This window comes from Melanotaenia boesemani, chromosome 10, assembly GCF_017639745.1.
Source record: "Melanotaenia boesemani isolate fMelBoe1 chromosome 10, fMelBoe1.pri, whole genome shotgun sequence".
Lineage (NCBI taxonomy): Eukaryota > Metazoa > Chordata > Actinopteri > Atheriniformes > Melanotaeniidae > Melanotaenia > Melanotaenia boesemani.
In genome coordinates, this window is record NC_055691.1 from 26,827,916 (window position 1) to 26,845,316 (window position 17,401).

Below are 17,401 nucleotides of genomic sequence, written 5' to 3' on the forward strand. Positions count from 1 at the left end.
TAACACAATGAGTTTATAAAGGAGTAAATTCAATGTTTTTATCAATTTAGACTTAAAAACCAAAATATCCTGTATACTGACCTCTGTTTTTCTTTTGCAAGACATTTTTTAAGTGTGACGTATTACAGAATAGGACATAGACTTACACAAAACAGTTAGAACAGCAGATGAATGTGTAGACATTAGCGTAGGAGCATTTTAGATATATAATGCTATTCGGTGTGTATGTAAATACAACTCCATCCAAAAACAACAGCAAAAATGTGAATAAATAAAGGTAAAGATAAGTAAATAGATGAAATATATAAATTAATAACTACATAAAAATTCAATTATATAGCTGTTGGTTACATCCAAAGTAGCTTGTGTCTGTAAAATCAGCAATATATTCTTTATTGATTAATATATTGTGTCTTTAATGCCATTTTAATAAATTGTTTGGTATACAAAAAGCCAAAAAAGGAAGAATGTGATGTGGCCGTGAAATACAAATGGAAGGTGATTAATCTTTATGACCAAGTAATCAAATCAAGCTCTCACCTTCAGCTTTAATAACATGATGCCATATTCTGGATTATATTAAAACTACATTGCAAAGTGGTAACATCCCAACAGGAATGTCTCATCTGGGGATTACCAAGGGAATCAAAAGTGATTTATAGATTAGATCAAAATGCTTCATTGCATTAATGCAGCTGCTCTGTCAGTTTAAAATTTCTATAGGTCTGGACTATTCGCTCATCTATTGTTTTGCAAGGACTCAACACAACCAGTGATATCAGAAGAATCTACCACACCATAAACATTTTCACTGTGTACAAGGTCATACTGCCTACGTTTTGATTCTTTGACATGAGCTCCATGGTTTGAGACTAAAAAAGCAAAGTAGTTGTTACTGTATGTGGTGGAGGAGGTGTGTAAGTGTGGGGGAGGGGGACCAGAGTTGGAAAATACAGGAGAGTTGAGCTGCTGCCACAAACATGGTGGGCCACCTGAGGAGCGTTCGAGCTGTTCCTCCTGCTCTGTTAAATTTCAAACAGACCTGCTTGCTTTGGAGATGTGCCATGGGCTCTGGTTTGACAAACTGTTAATGTAATAACTAGTTTGGCTGTCAAAATGATCACATATTATTTGTCTTTATAAAATGAAATCGATTCAGACATGACTGAGGGGAACAGTCCAATGTAGTGAAAGTGAGCTTGATGTTATAAGTCACACCAGCTGTCTAGCAATACAGTAAACTTGTGAAAATAACGCAGGAAACTCCACAAGCAGTTTCAGATCAGTGAATAAAAGGAAGAAAAAACTGTTTAATGAAGTGACCTGGTGTGAGTCATACTGTAGATGGTCCAAATGTACTCACACATATATACTCACAGGGCTTTGTTCATTGGCTTCACCTCCTGCCAGAGGGCACTCATCCCACAAACCTTCTCTGTTGGAGAGCTTCATGTTAGAGATTGGTAAGGCTTTTGGTTATGTCATGCTGAGCCAGCACAGCTTCATTTGTTCAACAAACACCAAAACACAGGAGGAACAATCACAGTATCCTCAAACAGCAATGTGCCAACAGGAAGTGTGACTGATCACATGCTGGGTGTACTGTATTACACACCATTTGATATGCCGGTCATACACTACGTTAAAATGAGTCATTCATCTTGGTCGTGTGTCACACTTGGCCACCGCTACTGAGAAATTCACCTTATTATTATAAATAGGAACAATAGGATCCTTTTTATCTTAAATTTTGAGTTTGGTTCTCTTGGCAGAGGTATTTCACCTAATTACACTTTAATAACAGTCAGTGGGTGGGTCTGTCACTATGAACTTAAGCAACACATCTAATCCTACTGTAAACACATGAAAGATCAAGATGTGCTTAAAATGTCAGGGTGAATGTTGGTGAAATTTGTATAGACAAGACTTACTGAATATAATAAGAAGCACATCACTGTTAAAATTCTTGTAACAGCATTATTGCTAAAAAATTCCAGCAAGAAGTGTTTGACTGTTTGACTGTCTCAGGACCAGATGTAGCCTCGCCACAAAAAGAAAGAATGCATTGGCCTCAAATGTACGGGTACCTGTCCATCATTCTGACAGCATGTATCTGCTAAGATGAAGTAAGAAAAGCTGGTTTTGCCTGTCACATTGTTCTATCACATGCGCCACAAAAATCACACTGTTTTGACACAGTGGTCAGCGCTATGCTAACAAACGCATGCTACTGGTGAAAGATGGGGATTTCTCACAATGACACAGTGAAACAGCATAACTTGTAAACACAGAGGTCAATTTTAGACTTAAATTTGAGATGGCAAAATTTCTGAAGTTGTCTTCAGTATTTCTGTCAGCTTTACTAGCTCTAGGGAACTAGTGCTGCTATCCAGTGTGTTAGCATTGGGAACACTAGGGCTTATCACAGAGCTGTAATTCCCCAGTTGTTTCATTTATATTGAACGACCTGTCTGCTCTTCTCCATGCTTTGTGTAAAACATGCAGCATTGAGAATGATCAAACTTCCATTTTCACTTTGAATTTTTTTCCTTGTCAAACTTCTTAGTCAAATATATTATACATTTTCATGTACATTCATGTACATCAGTGGATATCTCATTGCCATCCCTAAAGTAACTCCCCTGTTTTTCACTATTTCTTACCATGTTTGCTAATTGTTGCTGGTGCGGTGCACAAATAAGTCTCTGGGAGCTTTGACAATGAGAAGCGACATTTTGAGAGCGAAGATATTTGCCTAAAAGTGGATAGTTTTCATCAGTGTGATGGGTCCGTCACACATATTTAGACGTCTGCTGCAGAAGTCCTTTATGACCTATGGATTATTTACAAGTGGATCTCTGTGTGACAGCACCAGGTGGCCCGCTTCACCCAGAGGTGTGTCGCTTCTCCCAAAGGAAAAGAGGTATAAGCCTGATTGTGGCTGTAAATAAGATGTCAAGTTAGTATACTCGCTGTGGCCTCGCAGCGGCTCAGGTGGCTGCATGGAATCTCGACTTTGCACAAAAACACTGAGCCGGCATTCAGAATCCCCACACCTCAAACTTGGCATGGTGTCTCCCTCCTTAGCAGTTGCCTAAAGTGTATAATTAGCATCTGCTATTTTAGAAACTGTCTCAACACTCCTGCTATCTTACACTTCTCTCTGTTTACCCTGGAAATAATTTTGGAGCATGCATGTGAAATTATTTGACCAGACTTTTTTTTTTTTTTTACTCTTTCCTGTTAATCTATGTACATGTTCTCTACTTGCACCTTTCTTTATATTTCTAGAGAACTGCATCAGAATTTATGATAATTGTCTCATACCATCTTGGTGCTCTTTATTTATAACTTTTTTTTTTAAACTACTAGGTAGTATATGACTCTGTGAGGCTGAGCCTTTCAATTTGGAAATTTTTTGCATCACATCTGTCTTTTGGTGTTCTTGCCAATCTTATATTAAAACTACTTTGTGGCCAAATGCCATGAAGAGAAGTGTCTTCTACATTTGCCTTTCATGTAGTTATATCTTCAAGAAGTAGGCATTGTTAACTTGTGCAGTGGATATTGTAATATTCAACAGTGGAATGTTTTGGAGTTAAGATAAGTTTAATCAGGTCACATCTACGTTCTCAGAGATTAACCTAGAAAAAGGAAAGAATGTTCTCTATGCTGAAGTAAACATGTAAACAGGCACACGTGAGTGGTTGTAAATATTTTTTCTAAGTAGATGTGTCCTTTTCACACCACCTAATGTTTTTAAAAAATGTTTTCTCAAGCACAGAATACCATAAGTATGTACATATTTGCTCAAATTGTAGTAGTGAGATAGAAAAAGGTGCCATGTTATGTTACATTTTCAGCTTTTTTGTCATTTCTACATAGTGCTACATGGGGGAAAAAAGAATGTGGGAGTATCTATGTATGGCTTCACATTCAAAGGTTTATGGATTGGCTTTGATAGCAGATTTTTAAGTTTAAGTTAGATTGTCAAAACAAATATTTTTCAAGCCACGTGCCTCAATTATATAGATGTTTCCCTCCTTCCTGAGAACACAATTTATTTTCTTTGGCTGCTTGAAGTTGGGACTTTTGTTCAATTTATTTAATTTTATCTAAATTAATTCTGCTTTATTTAACCAGAAGAAATCCCAGTGAGATTAAAAATCTCCTTTGCAAGGAAGTCCTGGCCAAGATATATGGTAATTATAGGAACTGACTTTATAAGGAGGCAAACAGCTGGCTCAGAGGCAAACACCTGCAGTCAATGCTGACTCCCAGTAGAGATAAAAGATAAAAGAAAAAAAATCATGGGCTCCACGGGTATGTTTCATGTTATAAGGACTTTGTCTGGCATGAGCGTGCTCTGTGATAAAAACTTTATTCAGTGACTTTTCTATGTAACATTTCAGCTAAAGTAAAGATGAGCTACTTTAACACCTAGCTTATCAGTTTTAATGCATCATGAAAGTGGGTGAAAGGACAAGCCCCCTTTAAAGGAAACATCAGTTTCCTTCTGTGGTTTATTTAAAGGATGTTGCATGAAAAACTTTTACCTTTGCACAAGATTAAAGGAATTTCCCTTTAGTAAAGCTAAAAGTCTCATGATTTGAGGTGTTTTGAGCTAGGGTTTTTTTAGTTGTGCTAGTTCTGTTTTACTTGAAATGGGGTGGAGGACTGGATGTACAAGCCAGAATATTATAACCACCTGTCTAATGTTGTGAAAGTTGGATTGTCCTGTGGTGCCACACACCATAAGGCCTCATCTCAACATTTGACTCTGTTGTGTCTGCGGGCCGTTCATGAACAGCTTGTGGTGTATTTGGACAAAATGTCTTAATGAGGGAGGCTGATGCTGAGGAATTTTAATGCTTTTCAGGACTTTGCTCTTTCTAACAACATCTATGTTTAAGGTTAAGGCTGGTGGATGTGTCCAAACAAAAACAGATAAAGAGATTAAAGTTAGGTTAATGTTTTTGTCAAATAAGTTTAATTAATTGAAACTTTAAATAAAAAAACTTTTTTATACTTTTATTTTTTTTTATAGGCTTTTCCTGGTCCTTGCTAAGCTGATTCTGATTCTGCTTGTTGTAAAACTAAAAATAAGTGAAATAAATACTTGCAAAGACAAAACAAAGAGTGAATAAACTGTCCTATACTGCCTCTTCTCACAACTTGCCCTCCCTCTGTCTCCTCCCTCTGAGTTTCTGATTGGTGGAGCTCCACTTTGAGTGGCTGGAGAGGGGGCAGGCTGTAGTATCACACAGTGTCATAGAGAGGAAGAGTGTGGACCTGCGGAGTAAGAGCTGTCATCTCACAGAGATCCAGATCTGCCATTCATGTGGATTTTCTTCTAACTTTTACCAGAGGACTTGGTCTGTTTTTGTGCCACCTCAAGGCGATCTGTTTTGGATCAGAAGTGAATTTTGGTTTCATGGAGTGTAAGTAATACTGTTACAGACTACCCTTCTGTTCATTGAGTGTGTGGCGCCGTAGCTGTATGAATTATTGATTCAAAGACAGTGCAGTTCTGGTTACCTATGATGCCAGGATAGCCCATAGTTTCCTTGTTAGAGAATGATTAAGTTTTTATGAGTGAGCCTGTGTTATTGGTTTCTCGTTTTAAAGGGAAAAGTAGGTGTGAGCTGATACTGGGCAGACCAGACAGCCCTCGCCCTGCTCCAGTCTTTATCGTAAGATGATAGCCTGGCAAGGGGGTTATTAAAGACTCAGTCTCAGTGCAAGCATCTGCATGAGAGCATGTGTGTTGTGCTTGCAGTTGTGGCTGACTGTGTATGTAGAGGAGATACCCTTGCATTAAGTAGTGTTGGATTTACTTTCTTTAGAATCACAGCTATTTAGCAGGGTGTGTTATATTTTTAGACTTGCAGCCTTGTGTGTCTTCAGCAAAATAGAGAAGGACGACCCTTTAAGCATAGCCACAACTCATCAGGAGTGAGTTGTGTCTGCGAGTAGGGCCTCTTTCTGCAGACAGGAGTTAGTGAATGTGGCAGCAAGTGCATACACATCCTCTACCAGCTGGGAAACATTTCATGAACCTAGAGGAGTGTGGAAAATCTGATGGACCAAAGCAAGACAGAGTATAAATATCTACAAAAAATTTAAGAGGTCTTTGCTTATGGTGGCTGAGGGCCTGCACGGTGAAACTGGAGTACTTTTTGTAGTGTGAAACAGGATAGGAGTTCATGATGTGATGCTGGAATAAAACAGAAGCATCAGGTGTTACTGAGTGAAATTCAAATCTGTCACCCACACACTGCTGGCGGCACAATCAGCAGTGATGCCAAAGTTGTCAGGAGTGTGGGTGGTAGTTAATGATTAGAAACCATAAATGGACAAGTTTGTGGAGTCGGTGAGGTCAACAGAAGATTTTTACATTCTCTTACACACTCAGTATATTTACGTAGAAAGCTTTCAGGCCTCTTATCTATTGTTTTGTGTCATTAGAGTTTGATAAAGTAAGCCGCATATCAACAGTGGGACATTTGAAATATAATTTTTTTTATTAAGTAAAAAGTTTAATAATGAAATTATGACGTGTTTGATTGTTTGAAAGATTTTTTTTCCAAACTGAAAAATAAATATGGTATACATTAACAAATAGTGTTCATTTGAAAAAAAGAAAGACTTCAATGTGAGTCCACTAAAGGTTTTAAGCTCCCTCATCACACTTAAGTTATAGATATATTTTAAGACACTCACTGAGTGTGAAGTCTTAAACTTTTTATGTCCTTTAAAGTGTATGAAACAGCCTTCTAGAGTCAAACCCTGCACATGCATAAATCTAAAACACAAAGGTCAAACAGCCAAGTGGGATGACAAAAAGCAAAACATGTTATTGGACTGGAGGGTGACTTGAACAATGGCAGCTCCTCTCAGTTTCCCAACAGGGAAATTTGTCTCTGTCATCTTATGTAGGCTCCAGAAAACATGATATCCCTCTCAAAAGCCTGTCTGTGTCTGTCTAATAGGACAGTTGGACATAAGACAAAACCACCCCCCAAACCAAGCTTTTCCACATAGACAGAGATTCTTAACAGATCAACAAACATTGCAGCACAAGCAGATTAAATGGGAGCTTTCATACATTTTTCAAAATAGCTGATTATTCTACCAGGGGGTGGAATATAATCAACTGTGCTATCACATTTGTGGCACAGAGTTTTCTTCTTTTTTTATTTTGCGGCCTTGTATATGGAGATTTGTCCGTCTGCTGTAGGAGAAAAGCTTGTCTGTGCTGACCTTGGCTCTGCTGTTTTCTTTTGCTTTGATCCACAAAGAAAACAGCTGGCAGTTGCATTCAGGATACCGCCGGCCTTGACAATGAACTGCCTGTATGATGCTGTCAGAGAAATTTGGGCTTGTTGGTAAAACACGGTGCCTATTATATCAATAGCTTGAAAGTAGACTTCACAAAAATATGATTGATATGATGGCGATAGTTACTTGCTCAAAAAGCCACAATACCATTGCAGATTGGAAAATGTATTTGATGCAGTGCTGCAACTTGTTGCAAATGACTCCATGAGGTCAGTTTAGTCACCTCTTCTAGCCCTATATGCACATTTCTCTTTGTCTCAAAGAGCAGCCCTGATTTTCTTTTGTCTGTTTATTGAAAAGTTGCATATTATTTTCCTGTTTGTAACATCGTATGGTTCGGTCACAACTACAGAACAGAGGAGTGGTACAAATACTTGCTACATTAAAAAGTCATCATTTATAATGTTTCACATCCTATTTCATTAATGTTTCTGGATGTGAATTAGCTTAACAGCCAAGATCTGTGATATTACTCTGACAAAATAATCACGTTTCAAAATAGATGCATTGTAACACATGTAAATCATATTCACACACAGACTCCAAAGCTCCATTTCTTGCATTGTCTGCCATCTGTCAGACCTCTCTGAGAGCAGTTTGAACACTCAAAGTGACCATACATGTAAGTGCTTTTATCCAAAATGGCATCTGAAATGATTTGTTTCCCAACATCAAGTGTTTAATGACCACATTAAAAATACAGGGTTAATTTGATTGTGGGAATTGGAAACATTTTTCTTAATGTGTGGTTCCAGTATTCCCTGCAGGGAATCCAATTAGACTACTTACGTACTAAACTACACCTGGAAACAATCAGGATAATTCCACAGCTTATTTATCAGTTGATGAAACTCTCCTTGGTCTTGTCTTCAGATCCAGTGTACCAAGTATCTACTTTTTTTTGTTTTTTCTACAGTGAAAACAGTAGAGAAACTTGGCTTTAAGTTTGCTTTATATCACAAATAGGTTCAGTAGTTAGCAAACTTTATGTGCAAAATCGTCAAATCTGTTCTTTTATTCATATAACATGATTTTCATGCCACTCACAACTTCACATTTCCATTTTAAGGTGTGTAATTACACGACTCTTAAAAAGACAAGACCTTGAAAATTGCAGCTGACAAAATAATCTCACCACAAAGTCTGTTCAGCTAATTTTGTACTTCTTAATTACATCTCATGTTTTTCAGATGCGATTTTATCCCACTTCCTCTGTTTTGTGTTTGTGTGGATGAAGAAGAGCAAGAGAAGGGTTAATAGTTGAGGTGCTGGAGGGGTGGGCTCTGGAGTGGCCAGCCACTTGTAACCTAAAGGTTAAACACAGGCCTTCGGGGAGTCCTATTACTGTGTACTCACTGATGGGAACTCTGCAAACATGCATTCTGGGAGCCCAGCAGGCTCCTCTGTTTATTCCCAGTCTAGTGCTGTGCCATGATGTGGGAAATGACTGTGAACATGGAAGTTGGCCAGATCACTGTGTTCGCTCCAATGTTTCAGAACTGACTTTCAACCCCTCTGAAACACACTCCAAATACATCACTGGAAGCACTCTGGGACCTTATTGTATATTTTAATAGTACACAAAATCCAGTGGAGTTTATTTTGACATATGTCAGCATTTCTTATATGCTGGTGTGAAAATTCCAAATTGACCCTGTTTCTATTCCCTGTAATCTCGCACCTATTCCTCTTGCAACTTATTTGTTTTATAGTGAAGCAATATTTGAATTCTCAAAACTATGTGTACCTTCACACTCTTGGCCCTGGAGTTATGGGAGGACAGAAAGATCACATTCAGCAAATGTACATTAGGTTCTTGTTGTTGTAAGTGGTTGTATGTTTGTGTCCTCTCTGACAGGCGTATGAGAGTAGTTTAGATGATTGAATGAGCCTCCATCCGAGCCTTGTTTAGCAGCCTGTCCCTCCCCCACGGCCGTGATTTGATATCTCTTAGCATTCCAGGTTATGCCCTTTACTCTGCTAATGGTGCCACTGACCCTTAAAGACATTCCTGCAGTTTCTTTCTGATCACAGACGTCTGATTGCCTTATTGTAAACAAGCTGTGCTTACTTCTGATGTTAATGCACAGTAGCTTTGATACTCATTACTGACTGAAACATTGACTAATTAAGTTGCTCTCTTCTAACCTTGAACACAAATTTCACTGTTGAAAGATAGGGATGAAAAATGTGTTAAGGAGGATGGCTGAGATGATGCGTCATGATGCTGGCAGTTTCCACTTATTTCATGCTTTGCTTACATCTATAAACAACTCAGTTATATCTCACAAACACTTCTCACTTGAATGGACTAGAAATGTGTAAGGCTTCCTCTGTTTTCTGCTTCATGCTTCTTATTTTTTTTTAAATAATACAGGCAAAATGTAAGGGCAGTGAGCCAACACATGGATGAATCACCTATTAGTAGGCTTCATCAGAAATGCTTTTAAATTCTTGAACACCTGAACACCCCCAAAACTTTTCTGTAAAGGATGTACATAAAACAATGGTTGCAAATAACTGAAACTGAACTTATAAGCTGCATCCTCACTTTATGCATCGAATGACCAGTTGCAACTTGCAACACAAGCTTCTTACACAAGCTTGCTTTGTTAGTCTTTGCTTTTATTCACAAGGAATGCGCACAATTGGATTATTACCAGTTATCGATCTGCTGATGGTTTCTCACCTAATTTTAGAGAACATTAACAGGACATTAACTTAACAGGATGGATGGATTTTATGTTGTCTTTCTCTGAAAAAACGGTGATATCTGTAGTTTAACTTGCCATAGCTGCAATTTTTTATTTTAATGGAATATTTTAAAAGATACTGAAAACTTCTTCCTTGACAATCCTGACAACAGCCACAAGCTTGGCAAATCTGACTTTGCCTGTGTGTCTCTTTCACTTTAGGCTGATATTATTCAATATTATTACAATAATCATTTGAAAGCCTTTTAACCAAAACCAGTTATAAGACTGTATAGCCTAAAAGTTTGAGTAAAAGTAATCTGGTCATTATGATATAAACAAGCTATAGGTTAGTTAGACAGCAGTTGCTTAAAAAACATTAAAATTCACAGAACTGTATTTCATTGAATTGTGACAATGGACCATTTTCCTTAAATGATCTGTTTAGGACTTTTCAGAGCAGATCTACAATCAGAAATACATGTTACAGGTAGATTGTGTATATAGTTCAAGCAAAAGTGACCCAGTACAATGCATTAGCCTCAGACAGTAACTAGCAAGCTGTTTTGCTTCTCTTATTAAAAACAAAAAAAAAAAAAAACAAAAAAAAAGTATCCTCCTTGGATGCCAGAATAAGCCAAACTTGGACTCTGCTTAAAGTGCAGAGGAACAATGTGAAGAAGAGAAACTAGACTAATTTTGTGGAGAGTGAAGCTGAACCGCTGCAGACCTGGCAACACATCAGCGGAGCCAGCAATGCATGGTGAAAATGAAAGGGCAGCACGCATGCTGAGAGAACTATGTTTTACGAGTAACCATGTTGAATGGATGCTCTGTGGATTCATTTTTTGTGCAGAGCTGCAATGATGGAGAGTTCTGGAATTACTATTAATACTCACCTTATTATTCACCTGGTATTTTATATTAACTTTTACCAGCGCCAGCTGGGATTAACAGCTACTCTGACCACCGGACTGAGTCTCTTGCTTCTTTGCTGCATCAGTGTTTGTTGACTAGTTCCTCAGGGGTTAGGACACACCCGTCAAGAGTTATAGGTTTCCCAATTTAACAGTTTTAATGATCTAGCACACAGATGGAAGGTGCAAAAATATGTGATCGGGAATTACTTAAATTTGAATGAACTTCAGTCTGGTTGTCTTATCTGATTAATCTGAGCTGATCTGAGATCTGTCAGTCAGGGTATTGAACAGACAAGCCTGCAGAGCGCGCTGCTCATTTTACTGGGATGTTGAGACTTATTTGCATTGACTAGATGATTGTTCCAATCATTCATGTTTGGTTGAGTGGTTAACAGCATCCATCTGTGGTGACAGATTTATTTCTACCTTGGTCAGACTTTAAAATTTAAAATTAAATTCAGATTTAAGGATACCTTTGAGGAGCAATGTGAATATTGTTGCCTGTAGTCACCCTGGGAATGTTGTTTCTTTGTGACCGCAGGCCTTTCTTGTTTGGTCCAGAGTTCATATGAGGTAGTTGGTTGCGTGCCTCCTTCAGCTTTGACAACCCAGGTATTTGTAATGTAGCAAACCTACTGTTCACACTTGAAAGCCATGTACAGACAAGTTCAGTTTTTTGAAACAGTAATGCAATCTCTCTTTGTCCATGCTTTATCCCTGAAGTTCGAAAGACGGAAATAGAGATAGAGGAAGGGGGTTAAATGAAATAGAGACCACGGGACAGCAGCCGACTAAAAGCTTCCTGTGGCAGAGCAGACCTGGCAGAGAGGTTGGCAGGGCAGATGTTTTAGGTGAGAGGTAGAGTAGATAGCATTGCATGAATAATTCATCAGATTGGATTGAAGATGTGATATATTAAGACATAGCATACAAGCCATCTTATGGCCTCTTTCAGCACTTTTTGTGCAGCGTGAGTGGCTGCAGGGCTCAGATCACCAGACATCTCTGCTTTCTTTCTGGCAGTTATCCACAAGAGTCTGGGCAGTGGAGGAGACAGTTATAGATGTGCTGGCTAGAGGTCTGGTGAGGCTCCCAGACATCTGGAGGGGATGAAACTGTTCAGCATGCAGGTGCAGTTTAAGCTCACAGGAAGTAGCACTGTCGATGCTTTTTTCCCACTATGACTTGCTCTGGTCAGTGGGTATTACTCATTTGGGTGAACTATAGAAATCTTGAGATGGGGACAAATGCCTCTAAGAATTCTTGTTTTCTGTCATTTCTTAACTAAATAATACTGCAAAATCTTACTTGCTTTACTACTTGTGCTTTCAACACTTTGTACATATCAGGATGCATTTACATTCACTATTGATGCAGATAAAATTATTTGTATTTGTCTGTTTTCCTTGCATGCCTTATATGTCTCTGTTCCTTGATCTAATCATTGACCACATATTGTTTGTAAATAATCAGATGAATCACTTCCTTGCTTCCTGACATCAGCTGGAGCAACTCCTTAGTTTTCCTGGAAATGATTGACTTTGGGGTCGTTAAATGGAACTAATATTTGTTAACAAGAGGCTTGGGTATTTTTAGTAACTAATTGCCACATTCCCATAAACCAAAACTCCAGTAAACTTAAGTTTTTTTATGGGAACATGCCTCATCCCTGTAGATAAAATAGTATATTTTCCTGCTCCCCTAGAAACTACAACTAAAAGCCTTTTTTATTGCTGAATTTTATAATTTCTTTCTTTCTCTGTATGCATGGTTGCAAAATAGTTAAGTAGTTTGTACCTTTAAGTTATGAAAGTAGGTTAAGATACCTGAGGACGTCCTACGTGCTCAAAGATCACAGTGAGGAGGCTCAGCTTTCTAGTAACACAACATTTCACCTCTATCTCTCCATGACATCAGCTCCCATCTACACTCATCCAGCTCTGGTGGTCTGGGTGCTGTTTGGACTTGTTGGCACTCTGATTACATCTCAAGCAGTCAGAGTGCTGGGATGTTCCTGTAAACACACAAGTACATGCACTTCAAGGGTTTTTAAGTTAAGAATAAATAAAACTACAGACTGTTCTTCTTATTCTTTGCATTTGTTTCCTTTAAAACACTGACTCTTCTGAATTAAAGCAAATTCTTTTTTATTTACATTCTGCACAATGGTTAACAAATGGTGTGACTGTAGACTATCTAACCGTATACCTTGAGCCAAGTACACTAAACTCTGTCATCTGATAGTTTGCTAATCCCCTTATTATGCCTGTCTGGTTAAATAGAGCAGTCAGTCAGCCATTAAATCATCTAGCCTCAGGATCAAATTGGGGCCCATAATTTTGCTGAATGCAGGGTTTAAAATGTGATGTAAATGAAGTAGAAATAAAAAAACGAGTAAAACGTACAAGTATCCAAAATTTGGGACCTAAAATGAGCAACACTGAATTCGTCTTAGAGTACCAACGCATTAGCATTGCGTATTGGTTCGTTCTCATGAATGAAAAGAGCTTGTCTCCTCCTTATGGCTCTCCAGATATGTTGCCCTCACAGGTCAAATCTGGTTGTCTAGGATGTTGGATGTCAATAATTGGAATTTACCCTAAATATCATTGTTCTAAAGGATTCACAAGATGGCTTGGATGACTGGGATACCAAGGCTTAAGTGACTGCTGAGGACTTGGAATGAGGAATGTGCTGCCTTCTATTGATCTTTACTAAGTGAGGTCACTTCATGTGGGGGGCAGCTGCCCCACTTTCAGACCCTACATAAAGGGGACAGTCTAACCCCCACAAAGATATTCTAATGCGGTCAATATGGTAAGCAAATAGGTCAGAAAATGGAGGATTTAACTAGTCAGTGATCTGATTTTTTTTAAAGAAATATGGAGAATGAGAAGCAAATGAGTCAGTTTGACCACAGGCACAAAAATAATAATTTTCCATGTTTGTTGTCATTTGTTCCCCATTTGTATACTACTCATATCTCATGAACTTGACTTATAGAGCATAAGTATTGTTGACAGACGTCCAGTTCCCCTCAGTGTGTTCTCAGGGCACAACATGTCATCTGCATCTTTTACAAGATGTCTTCGTGTGTAGTGTGACTTTAGAAGAATCTGTTCAATAGATTTTAAGAGCTGTAAATGCTTGAGTTGAAATCATATGGCAAGAAAAATAAATTAAAACTAAAGAAATCCTTTAGCTTCATGCCAAGATTTGCTGTACATTCACTTTAGCTCAGAGTACTGTACATCAAAATAACAGGATTAAGTCTGTAAGAAGTTCTCACATGTGTCATTACAGATAGGCTGTGCAATAGATGACTGAAGAGTGAACATGAACCTGATTAATCATGCTTGAACGAACACGCCATTCCCTCAGCCAACATTGATCTTTGCTTGTGATTTAAAACACGAACACTTCTTTGGAAGTGTTCAGTTTTCCAGTATATCAAGTTTTCTTTTTTAAAAAATGAAGTTTTCTGTCTCAATGACCAACATATTTTTTTAAAAGACCTATTCTGAAAGCTTAAGTTGTTTTGATCATCGTATTAACCAAATTCCCAGTTGATTTGATTTTAAAAAGCTATCATATTGAAGTGATTTGTTCACCTTTTGCAGAAACATAATTTACTAGTTTGGGTGGCATTATTGCGCTGTATACAAAGTCCAGAAGTCGACACTTCAGACTTGTGAAATCTGCAATAACGAGTCACCTAGGGTTCCTATGTGCTTCATAAACATGAAACTCTAGAATTTTGTTGAAGGCTCGTCTCTGGAGCATGTAGAGGAGTGCATACTCTGAGCCTTTTATCAGTCTCACACAGTGATGGATGTGTGCAGCTTTTTACCCAATGGCCTATAGCCTGAGCTTCTGTTTAAGCCGCTAAGCTACTGGAATGCATGCAGCTTCTTGCTGTGGACATCAAGGGCGAACAGCCATGCCGCTTTGTTTACAGCCTTTCATGGATGCCACACCAGCCTAATCAATTTCAGAGAGGATAAATTTGTCAATGCCTTGCTGTTGATTGACTGGCCCATGAATTTACATAGGCAGCAAATATCATTCAGCACATTATTTCTCTCTTTTGTTCAGTTGTCCACAAGCATGACTTAGCAACTCTTTATGATAATATTCAAGTCTTTTCTGAGTTTTTTTCTTCACTTATGCCTAGCTGAATCGCTTAATTATCTATGCAACCTCTTTATCTACATTAAATCCTCTGATCTATTTAAACAAAAAGTACTACCCCAACCACATCAGACTGACCACTCTGCAAGAAAGTCAATAGAAAGAGATGCCATGTAATAATTCTCTTAAAAGAGAGATAACAACTAATATTATCAGGCAGTCTCATTAGGGGGGCATTGATTGTGTTTAGTTGGGTATAAGTAAAGGGTATCACATTAATTGAGCTCAGTAAAAACAAAAATAAAAGAATGTTATAAAGGAATATGCTTTCAATCCTGCACATTTGCCTAAAGCTGCATAAAGTTGTATATGTCAGAGTGTTTGTTTAAAAGATTTACAGGTATAGGTGACACATAAATCTTGCAACCAATATCAGAAGGTGCCAACACTGCTTGATTAAAACTAATAATCAGAGTTTTGTAAATTTAATCTATTGATATTTTTGTTAAACATGACAAACTCAGCATACTTCAAATGTGTATTACAGACTTAAAGTATCTGAGGAATCAATCAAATTAGTTGGCGTAAACATGAGCAAGAACCTGAGGTTGATGCTGTCAGGGTTGATGTTTCACTCCTGCACACGCAGACTGAATTTTTTTGCAACCAAGTTGAGAGATTTTGAATGGGACTGAATGTTTCAACAGGCCTGACCTACTTACAGCAGCCAGGGCTGAAACAGCTCTTCACCTGAGTCTGACAGCAGCCAGGAGCCCTCATAAAAACACAGGCCCTGGATATCTTAAACACTGTGTATTTTTATTTCTGTCATGAAAAAGTCATTGATGAATTTGTTGCTTTTACAAGCCTGGACTGCATAATATCATACTAAGAAATATTGTCTTCGTCCTGCTGTGTCAGGATGAACACATGAAACTGACTTGGACTTGTTGACTTGTTTTCTGTCTACACCACTGCACTGAGACGTCTCTTGTTAAAGTAATACACAAGATCCACTTAAACACTGTTTAACAATGTTTGAATGTTTCTGTCTTAGTTTAAATCAATCTCAGTGTTGCATTGATACATTCAACATAATCCCCTACAAACACTTATTTTCTCCAAAATAAGGAAAAAAAGATGTTCCTGAATTTCCTTTACTTAAATAAAAACAAAACAGATTGGACTTTTTGGAGCCAAGGAAGAACGAATAAAAATCTGCACTCGACTGATATGAAATCAGTCCATTATAATCTGAAAAATAGTAAGTGATTCAGATTGCTGCTGCTTGAGTCCTCAGTAAAACCAGAAAAGTGGATCATATCACTCCAGACCTGAGGTCGCCATGTTGGCGTCCAGACCACCAAATATTTGGTTTTAGAATATTGTTGTTGGTTTATAAAGTTTTAAATAGTTTGGGGCCAAAATCTATAGATGTGTATGAACCTTTAAGACATGTCAAGTTGTCAGAAACAAGTTTTCATTCTATTAGAAGTTTAATAATTACAGGATAAAATGAAAAGGTCTTAATAAACGCATAAGATCTGGGAGGTGTCCTTGGTTGTCAGCGATGACTTTGTACATTTAAACTCATACAAAGGTCCCCCAGTATTTAACTGAAGGACCATTTCTGTACCTTACAAAGTACTTTTTTATAACTGATAAAGAAATATGTCTAAAGGTGAAAACACAGACAGAGCTTGAATTACACTATTTGATCAGCAGTAAAAAAGAACTGATTAATATGATCTGAAGTTCTTTAAAGTAAAAAATAAAAGCTAAATAAAAACAGCTGCAGTGCAAGTAAAAGGAGTGTTTGCTTGTGTTTTTTCACCAAATGTCAGGATATCATGTAGCACAGAAAAAAGGATCAAAGGGAGACTCAAGATGGTTTGCAGATGCTAAATGTCACCTTACAAGAAAAGTAACTTTTGATAACTTTTAAAATTAAATAAATCCATATCTAACTGTACCAGAAATATTTGATTTAACTCTCTAAAATCAAATAAATGAGAATTCTGAATTTAGAAGGATTATGATCATTTTAAGTGACTGATCAAACTGTTGTTTTATATAAAACTGTTAGTATTAGAGTCTGGATAAGGTGTGGTATTAACTTACCTGTATTTTTATGAGAAACTGAATAAAGATAAAGGTTGTTCCCTTTCCCAGTTAAGGGTGTGACTGAGTGAAGAAAAGAAATAGGCCAATCCAGCATGATCAACGGTGCAGGCTCCTTCCTAGAAGTGGATCGGCTTACACTGATTTTTAAAAGCTGAAAAGAGTGGAGAGAGAAAAGTATAAACTTCTACCTAC

At 37.8% G+C, this 17,401-nt stretch overlaps 1 protein-coding gene across 3 annotated transcripts in view; it reads left to right on the top strand.

The window, feature by feature from the left end:
* sema4ba (sema domain, immunoglobulin domain (Ig), transmembrane domain (TM) and short cytoplasmic domain, (semaphorin) 4Ba) overlaps positions 1-17,401 on the top strand; it is a 42,172-nt gene that overhangs the window by 1,457 nt on the left and 23,314 nt on the right. Inside the window, exon 1 of one of the 3 annotated variants that reach the window (XM_041997908.1) lies at positions 1,387-1,463. The exons of 1 other annotated variant lie outside the window; for it this stretch is intronic. The gene's annotated coding sequence lies outside the window, so the exon portion shown is untranslated. Of the gene's footprint in view, positions 1-1,386; positions 1,464-5,291; positions 5,442-17,401 lie in introns of those variants that run through there. One more of the 3 variants, XM_041997907.1, reaches the window with a different exon arrangement.